Source organism: Cervus canadensis, chromosome 22 (genome assembly GCF_019320065.1).
Source record: "Cervus canadensis isolate Bull #8, Minnesota chromosome 22, ASM1932006v1, whole genome shotgun sequence".
NCBI lineage: Eukaryota > Metazoa > Chordata > Mammalia > Artiodactyla > Cervidae > Cervus > Cervus canadensis.
In genome coordinates this window covers 8,353,755-8,369,541 of record NC_057407.1, presented here as the reverse complement: position 1 = coordinate 8,369,541, position 15,787 = coordinate 8,353,755, and the positions used below count along the sequence as shown (strand labels likewise).

General features: G+C 40.1%; 1 protein-coding gene and 1 non-coding gene across 2 annotated transcripts in view; both read left to right on the top strand.

Annotated features, from left to right (window-relative positions):
- The window catches only part of LOC122424269 (SREBF chaperone), a 99,098-nt gene that overhangs the window by 28,978 nt on the left and 54,333 nt on the right, over positions 1–15,787 (top strand). The window lies entirely within an intron of this gene.
- Positions 13,491–13,597, top strand: LOC122425197. Its single transcript, XR_006264747.1, has one exon. It is a non-coding gene; the product is annotated as a U6 spliceosomal RNA (small nuclear RNA).

Genomic DNA, 15,787 nt, shown 5'->3' with positions numbered 1-15,787 from the left:
AGTTTACATTCGTACCAACTATGCAAGAGCGTTCCCTCTTCTCTACATCCTTTCCAGCATTTATTGTTTATAGATTTTTTGATATGGCCATTCTGACTACTGTGAGGTGATACCTCATTGTAGTTTTGATTTGCATTTCTCTAATAATGAGTGGTGAACATTTTTTCTTGTGTTTGATGGCCTTCTGTATGTCTTCTTTGGAGAAATGTCTGTTTAGGTCTTCTGCCCATGTTTTAATTGGGTTGTTTGTTTTTCAGATATTGAGCTGCCTGAACTGCTTGAATATTTTGGAGAATCCTTAGTGGCATGTTTTGATCTTGATCTTTTATCTGTCTGCTCTAGTTTTCTGTTTTGTGATTTTTGTGAGGGTTATAAAAAACATCTTACAGTTTTAAGAATCAATTTTAAGCTAATAACAACTTAACTTTGATAGCATATAAAAATTCTGTGCTTTTCTCTCTTCTTCCACTTTATGTTTTTGATATCACACTTTACATCTTTTTATATTGTATATTCATGTAGAAATTATTATAGCTACAGTGATTTTTAATACTTCTGTGCCTTATCCTTTATATTAGAGTTAAGAGATAACATACCAGCATAATACAGTACTAAAGTCATCCTCAGTATGTGGGAGATTGATTCCATGACACCCCTCATCCCTTGTGTATACCCAGAATCCATGGATGCCTAAGTCCCTTGGATAAAATGGAGTAGTACTTACACATAACCTTTAAGTCATCTGTAGATTACTTATAATACCTAATGCAGTGTAAATATCATGTACATAGTTGTAAATGCTATGTAAATTGTAGCTGGAGTAGTTGCATATTCAAGGTTTACTTTTTGGAACTTTCTGAGATTTTTTTCCTCAAATATTTTCAGTCAGTTTCTTTCAGTCTGTGGATGTGGAATCCTTGAATAGAGAGGGCCAGCTGTGTTTTGAATCTGATTGTATGCTTGCCTTCACCAGTGTGTTTTATATTTCCCTATGTTCTCATGTTATTGAAGTCCTCTCATTTCAGTTTGAAGAACTCCTTTTAGTATTTCTTGTAAGGCAGATCTAGTGATGATGAATGCTCTACACATTTGTTTGACTTGGAAAATCTTTTTTTTTTAAATTTATATATTTATTTTTTGCTGCACTGGACTCTTTTCTGTGAGCAGACTTTCTCTAGTTGTGGCCAGTGGGGTGCTGCACTCTAGTTGTGGTGCTTGGGCGTCTCATTGCTGTGGTTTCTCTTGTTGCAGAGCATGGGCTGTGGGACACATGGGCTTCAGTAGTTGTGGCTCGCGGGCTTAGTTGCCCTGTGGCATGTGGGATCTTAGATTCTGGACAAAGGATCAAACCTATGTCCCCTGCTTTGGCAGGTGGATTTTTAACCACAGGACCACCAGGAAGTTTCCTGTGTGGGAGAGTCTTTATCTCTCCTTCATTTCTGAAGGATAGATTTGCCAGGTAAAGTATTCTTGGTTGGCAGCTTTTTTTACTTTGTTTTGTTTTACTGAAATATGGTTGATTTATAATGTGGTGTTAGTTTCAAGTGTACAGCAAAATGATTCAATGTTTTTTATGTATCTGTTCTTTTTAATTATTTTCCCATTTAGGTTGTTTCATAATATTGAGCAGAGTTCCTTTTGCTATACAGTAGGTCCTTGTTGGTTATCCTTTTTCAGTATAACAGTGTGTACATGTCAGTCCCAAACTCTCTAACTGCCCCTCCCACAACCTGTCCTCTCTGGTAACCCTAAGTTTGTTCTCTAAGCCTATGAGTCTATTTCTGTTTTGTAAATATGTTCACTTGTATAATTTTTCAAAGATTCTGCATATAAATGGTATCATACCATATTTCTCTTTTGTTGACTACTCCATTTTGATGGCTACTCCATTTCTTCTAAGGGATTCCTGCCCACAGTAGTAGATATAATGGTCATCTGAGTTAAATTCACTCATTCCAGTCCATTTTAGTTCACTGATTCCTAGAATGTCGACATTCACTCTTGCCATCTCCTGTTTGACCACTTCCAATTTGCCTTGATTCATGGACCTAACATTCCAGGTTCCTATGCAATATTCCTCTTTACAGCATTGGACCTTGCTTCTATCACCAGTCCCATCCACAACTGGGCATTGTTTTTGTTTTGGCTCCATCCTTTCATTCTTTCCGGAGTTATTTCTCCACTGATCTCCAGTAGCATATTGGGCACCTACCGACCTGGGGAGTTTCTCTTTCAGTATCCTATCATTTTGCCTTCTCATACTGTTCATGGGGTTCTCAAGGCAAGAATACTGAAGTGGTTTGCCATTCCCTTCTCCAGTGGACCACATTCCGTCAGACCTCTCCACCATGACCCGACCATCTTGGGTGGCCCCACACGGCATGGCTTAGTTTCATTGAGTTAGACAAGACTGTGGTCCTGTGATCAAGTTGGCTAGTTTTCTGTGATTATGGTTTTAGTGTGTCTGCCCTCTGATGCCCTCTCGCAACAACTACTATCTTACTTGGGTTTCTCTTACCTTGGACGTGGGTATCTCTTCATGGCTGCTCCTTACCTTGGACGAGGGGTATCTTCTCACGGCCGCCCCTCCTGACCTTGAACGTGGGAGTAGCTCCTCTTGGCCCTCCTGCGACTGCGCAGCAGCCGCTCCTTGGAGGTGGGGTAGCTGACCTCTGGGATGGGGAAGCTCCTCTCGGCCGCCACTCCTGCACTGTCACAGCCTGGTGCTCTGGGTCGCTACCTCTGACCTTGGGTAAGGGGTAGCTCCGAAATGCAGTACTTGGATGCAATCTCAAAAACGACAGAATGATCTCTGTTCGTTTCCAAGGCAAACCATTCAACATCACGGTAATCCAAGCCTGTGCCCCAACCAGTAATGCTGAAGAAGCCGAAGTTGAACGGTTCTATGAAGACCTACAAGACCTTTTAGAGCTAACACCCAAAAAAGATGTCCTTTTCATTACAGGGGACTGGAATGCAAAAGTAGAAAGTCAAGAAACACCTGGAGTAACAGGCAAATTTGGCCTTGGAATACGGAATGAAGCAGGGCAAAGGCTAATAGAGTTTTGCCAAGAGAGTGCACTGGTCATAGCAAACACCCTCTTCCAACAACACAAGAGAAGACTCTACACATGGACATCACCAGATGGTCAACACCGAAATCAGATTGATTATATTCTTTGCAGCCAAAGATGGAGAAGCTCTATACAGTCAGCAAAAACAAGACTGGGAGCTGACTGTGGCTCAGATCATGAACTCCTTATTGCCAAATTCAGACTTAAACTGAAGAGAGTAGGGATAACCACTAGACCATTCAGGTATGACCTCAATCAAATCCCTTATGACTATACAGTGGAAGTGAGAAATAGATTTAAGGGACTAGATCTGATAGCCTGATGAACCTCCGAACTATTGACGGAGGTTCTTGACATTGTATAGGAGACAGGGATCAAGATCATCCCCATGGAAAAGAAATGCAAAAAGGCAAAATGGTTGTCTGAGGAGGCCTTACAAATAGCTGTGAAACGAAGAGAAGCTAAAAGCAAAGGAGAAAAGGAAAGATATTCCCATTTGAATGCAGAGTTCCAAAGAATAGCCAGGAGAGATAAGAAAGCCTTTCTCAGTGATCAGTGCAAAGAAATAGAGGAAAACAACAGAATGGGAAAGACTAGAGATCTCTTCAAGAAAATTAGAGATACCAAGGGAACATTTCATGCAACAATGGGCTCAATAAAGGACAGAAATGGTATGGACCTAACAGAAACCGAAGATATTAAAAAGAGGTAGTAAGAATACACAGAAGAACTGTACAAAAAAAGATCTTCACGACCCAGATAATGACAATGGTGTGATCACTCACCTAGAGCCAGACATCCTGGAATGTGAAGTCAAGTGGGCCTTAGAAAGCATCACTACAAACAAAGCTAGTGGATGTGATGGAATTCCAGTTGAGCTGTTTCAAAGCCTGAAAGATGATGCTGTGAAAGTGCTGCACTCAATATGCCAGCAAATTTGGAAAACTCAGCAGTGGCCACAGGACTGGAAAAGGTCCGTTTTCATTCCAATCCCTAAGAAAGGCAATGCCAAAGAATGCTCAAACTACCGCACAATTGCACTCATCTCACACGCTAGTAAAGTAATGCTCAAAATTCTCCAAGCCAGGCTTCAGCAATACGTGAACTGTAAACTTCCAGATGTTCAAGCTGGTTTTAGAAAAGGCAGAGGAACCAGAGATCAAATTACCAACATCCATTGGATCCTCGAAAAAGCAAGAGAGTTCCAGAAAAACATCTATTTCTGCTTTATTGACTACGCCAAAGCCTTCAACTGTGTGGATCACAATAAACTGTGGAAAATTCTGAAGGAGATGGGAATACCAGACCATCTGACCTGCCTCTTGAGAAACCTGTATGCAGGTCAGGAAGCAACAGTTAGAACTGGACATGGAACAACAGACTGGTTCCAAATAGGAGAAGAAGTACGTCAAGGCTGTAGATTGTCACCCTGCTTATTTAACTTATATGCAGAATACATCATGGGAAACGCTGGGCTGGAAGAAGCACAAGCTGGAATCAAGATTGCCAGGAGAAATATCAATAACCTCAGATATGCAGATGACACCATCCTTATGGCAGAAAGTGAAGAGGACCTAAAAAGCCTCTTGATGAAAGTGAAAGAGGAGAGTGAAAAAGTTGGCTTAAAGCTCAACATTCAGAAAACTAAGATCATGACATCTGGTCCCATCACCTCATGGGAAATAGATGGGGAGACTGGAAATAGTGTCAGACTTTATTTTTTTGTGCTCCAAAATCACTGCAGATGGTGACTGCAGCCATGAAATTAAAAGACGCTTACTCCTTGGAAGGAAAGTTATGACCAACCTAGATAGCATATTAAAAGGCAGAGACATTACTTTGCCAACAAAGGTCCATCCGGTCAAGGCTGTGGTTTTTCCAGTGGTCATGTATGGATGTGAGAGTTGGACTATGAAGAAAGCTGAGCACCACAGAATTGATACTTTTGAACTGTGGTGTTGAAGAAGACTCTTGAGAGTCCCTTGGACTGCAAGGAGATCCAACCAGTCCATCCTGAAGGAGATCAGTCCTGGGTGTTCATTGGAAGGACTGATGCTGAAGCTGAAACTCTAGTGCTTTGGTCACCTCATGCGAAGAGTTGACTCATTGGAAAAGACCCTGATGCTGGGAAGGATTGGGGGCAGAAGGAGAAGGGGACGACAGAGGATGAGATGGCTGGATGGCATCACTGACTCAATGGGCATGAGTTTGAGTAAACTCCGGGAGTTTGTGATGGACAGGGAGGCCTGGTGTGCTGCGATTCATGGGGTCGCAAAGAGTCGGACATGACTGAGCAACTGAACTGACTGACCATATTTCTCTTACTCTGACTTACTTCACTTAGTATGACAATCTCCAGGTCCATCCATGTTGCTGCAAATGGCATTATTTCATCCTTTTTAATGACTGAGTGATATTCCATCGTAAATATGTACCATATCTTCTTTATCCATTCTTCTTTTGATGATCATTTAGGTTGCTTCCATGTCTTGGCTATTGTAAACAGTGCTGAAAAGAACATTGGGAGTGCATGTATCTTTTCGGACCAGGTTTTCCCTGGATACATGCCCAGGAGTGGGATTGCAGGACCATATGGTAGTTCTATTTGTAGTTTCTTTAAGAATCTCCATACTTCTTTTTTCCATAGTTGCTTTGTATTCCCACCAACAGTGTAGGAAGGTTCCCTTCTCTCCACCCCCTCTCCATCATTTATTGTTTGTGGATTTTGATGATAGCCATTCTGACTGATGTGAAGTGATATCTGTTTTAGTTTTGATTTGCATTTATGTAATAATTAGCAATGTTGAACATCTCTTCATGTGCCTCTTGGCCCTCTGTAAGTCTTCTTTGGAGAATTGTTTGTTTAGGTCTTCTGTTTATTTTTTGATTGGGTTGTTTCTTTTGATGATACTAAGCCACATGAGCTGTTTGTAAATTTTTGGAGACTAATCCCTTGTTGGTCACATCACTGGCAAATATTTTCTCCCATTATGTGAGTTGTTTTTAATTTTGTTTATCGTTTCCTTTGCTATACAAAAGATTTGAGCTTAATTAGCTCTCATTTGTTTATATTTGTTTTTATTTCCATTACTCTGGGAGATGGATCAAAAAGATATTGCTGAGATTTATGTCGTGAGAATGTTCTGCCTGTGTTTTCCTCTGAGTTTTATAGTTTCCAGTGTCACATTTAGATCTTTTATCCATTTTGAATATTTTTTGTGTATAGTATTAAATAATGTTTTCATTTTATTTTTTTGCATGTGAGTTGTCCAGTTTTCCAAGCACCATTTAGTGATGGGACTGTCTTTCCTCCGTTGTATAGTCTTGCCTCCTTTGTTTAGATTAACTGACCTTGGGTACATGGGTTTATTTCTGGGCTTTCCATCCTCTTCCTTTGATCTGTCTTTGTTTTTGTGCCCCTACCATATTGTTTTGATAATTGTAACTTTGTAGTGTGGTCTGAAGAAAGGGGGCCTTTTCCTCCAGCTCCGTTTTTCTTTGTCAAGATTGCTTTGGCTATTGGGATATTTTGTGTCTCCATACAAATTTTAAGATATTTTGTTCTAGTTATATTAACAGTGCCATTGGTAATTTGATAGGGGATTCATTGAATCTACAGATTGCCTTTGGTAGTATGTCATTTTAACAGTATTAATTATTCCAATCCAAGAACATGATAAATCCTTCCATCTGTTTGTGTCATCTCCAGTTTCTTTCATCAGTGTCATAATTTTCAGAATACAGGTCTTTTGTCTCCTTATTCCTAGATACAGTATTTTATTCTTTTTGATAAGATGGTAAATGGAGTTGTTTCTTGAACTTCTCTTTCTGATCTTTCATTGTTAGTGTAGAGAAATTCAACAGACTTCTATGTTTTAATTTTGTAACCTGCAACTTTACCAAATTCATTAATGAGCTTTAGTAGTGTTGTTAGAATTTCCTGTGTATAGTATCATGTCATCTGAAATAGTGACACTTTAATTGGTTCTTTCCCTTTTCCAATTTGGATACCTTTTATTTCTTTTGTCTTTTCTGATTGCTGTGGCTAGGACCTCCAAAAACTCTGTTGAATAAAAGCAACGAGAGTGGGCATTCTTGTCTTGTTCCTGATCTTAGAGGAAATGCTTTCGGCTTTTCACCATTTAGTATGATGTTAGCTATAGGTTTGTCATGAGTGGACTTTATTATGTTGAGGTAGGTTCCCTCTGTGCCCATTTTCTGGGAAGTTTTTATTGTAAATGTATGTTGTATTTTGTCAAAAGTTTTCTTTACATCTATTGAGATGATCATATAGTTTTTAGTCTTCAATTTGTTGATGTGGTGTATCACACTGATCTATGGATATTGAAAAATCCTTGCATCCCTGGGATAAATTCCACTTGATCATGATGTATGATCTTTTTAATGTACTGTTGGATTTGGACTGCTAGAATTTTGTTGAGGATTTCTTGTCTGTTCTTTAGTGATCTTGGCCTGTTAATTCTGTGTGTGTGTGGTATGTTTGTCTGGTTTTGGTATCAGGGTAATGGTTGGCCTCACAGAATGAGTTTGGAAGATTTCCTTCCTCTGCAGTTTTTTGCAACAGTTTCAGAAAGATAAGGGTTAGCTCTTCTCTAAATGTTTGACAGAATTTGCCCATGTAGCCATCTGGTTCTGGACTTTTGTTTGTTGACAGTTGTCTTTTTTTTTTTTTTTAAGGTAGACACTTTTTTTTTTCTTCCTCTCTTTTTTTTTTTAACTTTTTTTTTTTTTTTAAATAGTAGTCATTATTACTTTTTTTGAGTGCACTGGGTCTTTGTTGCTGCACATGGGCTTTCTCTAGTGGCAGAGGGCGAGGGCTACTTTCTAGTCGTGGTGAATGGGCTTCTCCTTGTGTCACATTGCGGTGGCGTCTCTTGTTGCAGAGCACAGGCACTCAGGCGTGCGGGCTCAGTAGTTGTGGAGCACAGGCTTAGTTGCCCCGCAGCATGTGGAATCTTCCTGGACCAGGGATGGAACCTGTGTCCCCTGCATTGACCGGTGAATTCTTAACCACGGGACCACCAGGGAAGTCCTGTTGGGAGTGTTTTAATCACAGTTTTGAATTCAGTACTTGTGATTGGTCTGTTCATATTTTCTGGTTCTTCCTGTTTCTGTCTTAGGAAATTGTACCTAAGAATTTCTCCATTTCTTCCAAGTTGTCCTTTTCATTGGTGTACAGTTGCTATAATAGTCTTTTAAATATATATGTTATTAAAGTATAGTTGCCTTACAATGTTTTAGATACACAGCAAAGTGACTTAGTTACACATATATACATATATTATTTTTCAGATTATTTTCCATTCTAGGTTATTAAAGATATTAACTATAGTTCCCAGTGCTATATGGTAAACTTTTGTTTCTTGTTGCATATCTATTTTTTTAAATTAAGAAATCTAGCATTCTATTCATACTGGGTCAAACAAGTGGAATCAAAATGTCATAAATTCTTTAGTTAGGCAAAAATTCATTAGTTTTCTAAAATATATATTATACATGCTATTTATATCTATATGTATATGCTATGCTTCATAAAGGCTTGAGAAAGAACGTTAAAAAAAAAAGAAGGGATGGAGAAATTAGAAAACTAAAGGAAATGGAAGCCCTGAATATGAAATAGAAAAAGTGGAACAAACTAGATAAAAGTAAAAGATCATCATATAGTCCAGTTGCTTTTAAGCATGGCTGCTCACTAGAAACATTTCTGGAGCTCTGGAGAAAAAAAGCAATACCTGAACATTTATATTTTACAAAAATGTAGTAGTCTCTTATGATTCTTTGTATTTCTGTGTTGTCAGTTGTAACTTCCTTTTCATTTCTGATTTTGATTTGAGTCATTTCCCTTTTTTTCTTGAAGAGTCTGTCTAAAGGTTTATCAGTTTTGTTATCTTTTCAAAGAATCAGCTTTTAGTATCATTGACCTTTGATATTATTTTCTTCATCTATATCATTTCTTTATTTTATTAATTTTTATTGGAATATAGTTGCTTTACTCTATATCATTTATTTCTGCTCTGATCTTTATGATTTCTTTCCTTGTACTAACTTTAGGTTTTGTTTGTTCTTTCTCTAGTTGCTTTTGGTGTAAGTTTAGATTGTTTATTTAAGATTTTTTTCCCTGAAATGAGGTTGTGTTGCTATAAAATTCTCCTTTAGGCTTGCTTTGGCTGTATCCTATAGGTTTTGGATCGTTGTGCCTTTGTTTTCATCAGTCACTGGGTATTTTTTGACTTCCTCTTTGATTCCTTCGGTGATCCACTGCTGTGTAGCAGCATGTTGTCTTCCACGTGTTTGTGTGTTTTGTAGTTGTTTTTCTTGTAGTTTATTTCTACTCTCATAGTGTTGTGGTTGGAAAAGATGCTTGATATAATTTCAGCTTTCTTAAATTTACCAAGACCTGCTTTGTGATCCTGTTTTTGTAGATGATTTGTATTATTTTTTAGATTTCACATTTAAGTGGTATTATATAATACTTGTCTTTGTCTTCACTTGGTGTGATGTACTCTAGGTTCATCCATGTTGCTGCAAATGGCAATATTTTTTTCTTTTTTTAATGGCTGAGAAATATCCCATTGTATGTATGTGTGTGGGAGTATGTGTGTATCACATAAAGAACACTTGTTCTTTATCCATTCATCTTTTGAGGGGTACTTTTCTGTTGTACATAGTACTGCTGAGAACATTAGGGTGCATCTGTCTTTTCAAATTAGAGTTTTCAGCTTTTCTGGATATAGGTTGGCAGATTTCTTTTTTTTTTTTTTTTTGGCGGCACTTTGAATAAATCATTTCATTCTCTCCTGGCCTGCAATATGTGAGAAATCCACTGGTAGCCTTATGGGAGTTTCCTTGTATGTGAGGAATTTTTTTCTCTTGTCACTTTTAAAATTCTCTTTGTCTTTGATTTTAGGTGATTTCATTATGGTGTGTCTCGAGATCTTTTGGGGGACCTATTAAAAACTTGGATGTCTAAATCTCTTCACAGATTGGGAAGATCTCAGCTATTATTTCTTTAAATAAGTTTTCTGCCCCTTTCTCCTTCTCTTTTCCTTTGGGGACTCCAACAGTGCTTAGGTTATTTTTCTTCATACCCCGTAATTTGTGAAGGCTTTCTTCACTTTTTCCTATTTTCTCTTCATTCACCTTAACCTGGATAATTTCAAATGATCTGTCATTGACTTCATGGATTTTTCTCTTCTGCTTGACTAAGTCTGTTATTAATACTTTCTAGTGCATTTTCATTTCATGCATTTTAGTTTTCAGCACCATGATTTGTGTTTGGTTCTTTTTATGATTTATGTCTCTCTGTTAAATTTTTCCTTTTGTTCATGTGACTTCCTTGGTGGTTCAGATGGTAAAGAACTCATCTGCAATGCCAGAGAACTGGGTTCTGTCCCTGGGTCAAGAGGATCCCCTGGAGAAGGAAATGGCAACCCACTCCAGTATTCTTGCCTGGTAAATCCCATGGACAGAGGAGCCTGGCGGGCTGCAGTCCATTGGGTCACTAAGAGTTGGACACAACTGAGTGACCAACAATTTTGTTCATGTATTATTTTTCTGACTCCACTGAATTGTCTGTTTTCTTGTAGCTCATTAAGGATATCTTTAAAACAAATACTTTGAATCTTCTGTTGGGCAGATTGCAGATCTCCATTTCTTTGGGATCAGTAATTGAAGAATTACTGTGTTCCTTTGGTGGTGCCATGCTTCATGGAGTTTTTGTATTCCGTGAAGTCTCATGTTGCTGTCTTTGCACTTGAAGCCATCATCTCTTCCAGGCTTCAGGAGAGATACAACTTCTGTCAGCCCTGCTAGAGATTTCTCAGTAAATGAAAATTTCATTAGCAGCTACTCCAAATGCTTTTTTAATGGTTATCAAATTTTAGAATCAACCTGTAGAAAACATATGGAAGATTTTACAACATATGAGTTGTAAAAGTGAATATTACATATCTTGACAATCTATGAAGATAATAAGCATTAAAATAACTAAAATCAGAACTACCTTCTGGTACTATTTGATAGAAGTCCGTATATACCACTTTTATAATTGAGAAGTAGTTGCCATTGCAGCTCATAAAAGGTAACTTGGGGGTGATACTCTCATTCTTGATTGATAGATCAAATGGCTGTGTTTACTTTCATGGAGCTGTGTGCTTATAATCTGTGTGCTTTTCTGTCATATTTTATGCTAAACTTTGAAAGTGTACTCAATGTTGACTCAGTAGTCATTATAAAAAGGTTAAAAGTACAGAAAGTTGACTTAAACTGCCTCTGCATGTAAGAATATCACATGAAGAAAAACAACCACTGTTACCGGCATTTCCTTCCATTCTCTCATTGTGCTTTTTTTTGACCACGTGGCATGTGGAACTTCCCCAACCAGGGATAGAACCCATGCCCCCTGCATTGGAATTGCGGAGTCTTCTAACAACTGGACCACCAGGGAAGTCCTGTTGTGCGTCTTTTGCCTATATCCTTTACTTAAGTTTTTTTCTGATTGGAAAAGTACATATTCTCTTTAGAAAAGTTGCTAAACACAGTAAGGCCATGCTTCTCACAATGGGATAACGATATGATTGACAAAATCATGCCAAAGGCCATAATATGGAAGGTTTCATTAATGGCAAGGTACCCAGAAATTTAAGATTTTTATGTTAAAAATGTAAGGGTTCTGGGATTTCCCTGGCAGTTCAGTGGTTAACACTCCATGCTCCCCATGGAGGGTGCATGGGTTTGATCCCTGGTTGGGAATTAAGTCTGCATGGCATGGCCTTAAAATAAAACAAACAAGTGAAAATGTAAGGGTCCTGATTTTGGTCAGCATATAGTAAGCACACAGTCCCCTGCCTCTGGCTGCATGTGTGCTAAGTAGCTTCAGTGTGCCTGAAACCATGCGGGCCTGTGGACTGTAGCCTGCCAGCTCCTCTGTCTGTGGGATTCTCCAAGCAAGAATACTGCAGTGGGTTGCTGTGCCCTCCTGCAGGGGATCTTCCCAGCCCAGGGATCGAACCCAGGTCTCCCGCATTACAGATGATTCTTTACCATCTGAGCTACCAGGGAAGCCCAAAAATCTAGAATTGGTAGCCTGTCTCTTCTCCAGGTGAACTTCCCGACCCAGGAATTGAACAAGGGTCTCCTGCATTGCAGGTAAATTCTTTACCAGCTGAGCTACCAGGGAAGCGCATTCTCTGTATCTCTTACATCTCCTGCATTGGCAGTCAGGTTCTTTACCACTAGCATCACTTGGGAAGTCCTTCTGGCTAAATGCAATTAAATGACTAGGGCCGATTGCATGGACCACCGGTTGGAAAGGAAACTTGTTTTTGTTTTCCCTCTGCATAGAGTGTCTTCTAGCATGGACTCAAAGGTAACCCAGAACCTGGAACTGGACACTAAATATAGACGGAAGTCCAAGAGAAGCCTGTCTTTCTAGTCTGAGGAGTGAGAAAGGGACTTCTTAAGAGATTGGAGGGTAAGGATGCAGGAAGAAAATCTTGTGTCTTGTTTGTTTTTTTTCCCCTCCACTTTCTCCTGCTCTTGACCCCCGTGAAATTTTGTGGTGGTGAAGGCAATAGTGACATCGGCAGCCAGCCGGGAGAGGAATCCTTTTATTTACAGGGATTATGGTCTCAAGAACATGGAGAAATTTGCTGATTTTGTTCTCAATTCTTACTGCTTAACCTGGGAAACAGTTACAGTTGTGGGAGGTGCTCAGCAGTAGAAAGAAATGAAATTATTTCCTTTCTTGCCAGTAGACCCACAAAAGGTCCTCTGGGAGCTGGAATGTCTTGGAAAGATTGTAAAGAGGAAAGTGAAAGTTGCCTAGTTGTTTCCGACTCTTTGCGACCCCATGGACTGTACAGTCCCTGGAATTCTCCAGGCCAGAATACTGGAATGGGTAGCCTTTACCCTCTCCAGGGGATCTTCCCAACCCAGGGATCGAACCCAGGTCTCCCTCATTACAGACGGATTCTTTACCAGCTGAGCCACAAGGGAAGCCCAAGAATACTGGCGTGGGTAGCCTATCCCTTCTCCAGATCTTCCCGACCCAGGAAGCAAGCCGGGGGCTCTTGCATTGCAGGCAGTTCTTTACCAGCTGAGCTGTCAGGGAAGCCCTGTAAAGAGGAAGGAACTCAACAAAGTGAACCCGTAATACTGTGTATGAACTCCAGGTTCTCCTAAATATTATCTGTGCATTTGACCCTAAACAGCACACCAAAGGCTAGGCTGCTGTCCAAGTCATGTGCCAGAGTCTGCACAATATGCTTGAGACAAGTCAGAATGGTACTGCAGGGGCTTTAAAATGATCTGATGTTGGAACCACAGCCCAGAGAGAGTGGATAGGAATTTGTGGATTGGACCTGATCAGGGGGATTGCTGCTAAAACAAAAATGGGCACTCACTTCAGCAGCACACATACTGAAATCGGAACAATGCAGAGAAAATTAGCATGGCCCCTGTACAAGGATGACACGCAAATTCCTGAAGTGTTTCGTATTTTTTTCCTTAAAAAAACGAGGAATAGAACTACCATATGACCTGACAATCCCCCTCCTGGGCATATACCCTGAGAAAACCATAATTGAAAGAGACACATGTACCCCAGTGATTGCCGCGGCACTGTTTACAATAGCTAGGACATGGGAACACCTAGATGTCGATTGACAGGTGAGTGGACAAAGAAGCTGTGGTACATGTATACAATGAAATGTTACTCAGCCATAAAAAAAGAACACATTTGAGTCAGTCTTAATGAAGTGGAGGGACCTGAAACCTGTTACACATAGTGAGATAGGTCAGAGAGAGAAAGACAAATAGCATATGTCAATGCATGTATATGGAATCTAGAAAGATGGTACTGATGAACCTATTTGCAGGGCAGCAGTGGATGTGCAGACATGGAGAACAGACTTGTGTGGACCCAGTCGGGGAAGGAGAGGGTGATGAATTGAGAGAGCAGCATGGAAACATATACATTGCAATATGTGAAATAGATAGCTAGTGGAAATTTGCTGTATGAGGTAGGGAGCTCAAATCAGGGACTCTGTGACAACCTGGAGGGGTGGACTGGGGTAGGAAGTGGGAGGAGGTTCGGGGGTGGGGGGGGGGAGCATATGTATACCTTTGGCTGATTCATGTTGATAATGGCAGAAACCAACACAATATTGTAAAGCAAATATCGTCCAATTACAAACGATAAAAAAAAAAACAACAACCATTTTCTATTGCACTTGAACAAGATCCAGAATAACATAGCATAGTAATCCAGACATTCAAAGTTACTCCACATGTAAACAATCAGGAAAATCTTACCATCTCCTAAGGGGAAAAGACAGTCAACAGATGGCCACCATGACATAACAGAGATGTTGGAATCAGGAAAGAATTTAAAATTATTAGTTAAAACCTGGCTCTAATAATTCAGGGTGCACATTTTTTTTTTACGTTTGTTTATATTTGGCCATGCTTTACAGGTCCGTCCAGTCAAGGCTATGGTTTTTCCAGTGGTCATGTATGGATGAGAGAGTTGGACTGTAAAGAAAGCTGAGCACCAAAGAATTGATGCTTTTGAACTGTGGTGTTGGAGATGACTCTTGAGAGTCCCTTGGACTGCAAGGAGATCCAACCAGTCCATCCTAGAGGAGATCAGTCCTGGGTGTTCATTGGAAGGACTGATGTTGAAACTGAAACTCCAGTACTTTGTCCACCTGATGTGAAGAGCTGACTCATTGGAAAAGACCATGATGCTGGGAAAGATTGAAGGCAGGAGGAGAACGGGACGACAGAGGATGAGATGGTTGGATGGCATCACCAACTCGATGGACATGGGTTTGGGTGGACTCTGGGAGTTGGCGATGGACAGGGAGGCCTGGCGTGCTGCGGTTCATGGGGTCGCAGAGTCGGACGTGACTGAGCGACTGGACTGAACTGAGCTGTCTTTGTTGCTGCATGGGTTCTTCTCTAGCTGCGGCAGGTGGAGGCTGCGCGCTGGCTGTGGTGCCCAGGGTTCTCATCGCAGTGGCTTCTCTTGTAGCGGAGCACGGATCTGTAGTGTGCAGGTTTCAGGCACTGCGGCTCCCACGCTCTGGAGCACAGACTCCGTAGTTGTGGCACATGGGCTTAGGTGCGCCGCAGCTTTTGGGATCTTACTTGACCAGGGGTCGAACCCGTGCCTCCTGCATTTGCAGGCGGATTCTTTACCCCTGGACTACCACGTTATTCCTTGAGGGTGAACATTTCTGAAACAAATGGAAAGATAGACATTTAAATTGGAAGTTTTATAACTGAAACTATATTTAAAATTCATTGAGTGGACTCAGTGACAGAATAGAGATATATTAAGAAGTCAGTTAACTTGAAGGTAGAAGGGTAAAACCTATGTATTTGAACAACAGGTTTTTAAAATAAACTGAAGAAAAATGAAGAGATCTTCAGGGGCCCATGGGACAGTAAGAAAACGTTTATCTTTCATGTTATCAAAGTCTCAGAAGGAGTGGAGATGGAGTGCAGTAAAAGTGTGTGTGGACATTATAGGAAGAAAGAAAGATGTTTCTTACACAGTTGACATGATATTCTACTTAGAAAATCCCAAGGAATGTACAAAAAAGACTGTGGAACTAATTATTGAGTTCAGCACAAGTGCAGGATACAAGAGCAACATGGTGACGTCAGTGATGTCTCTGTACTGGCGA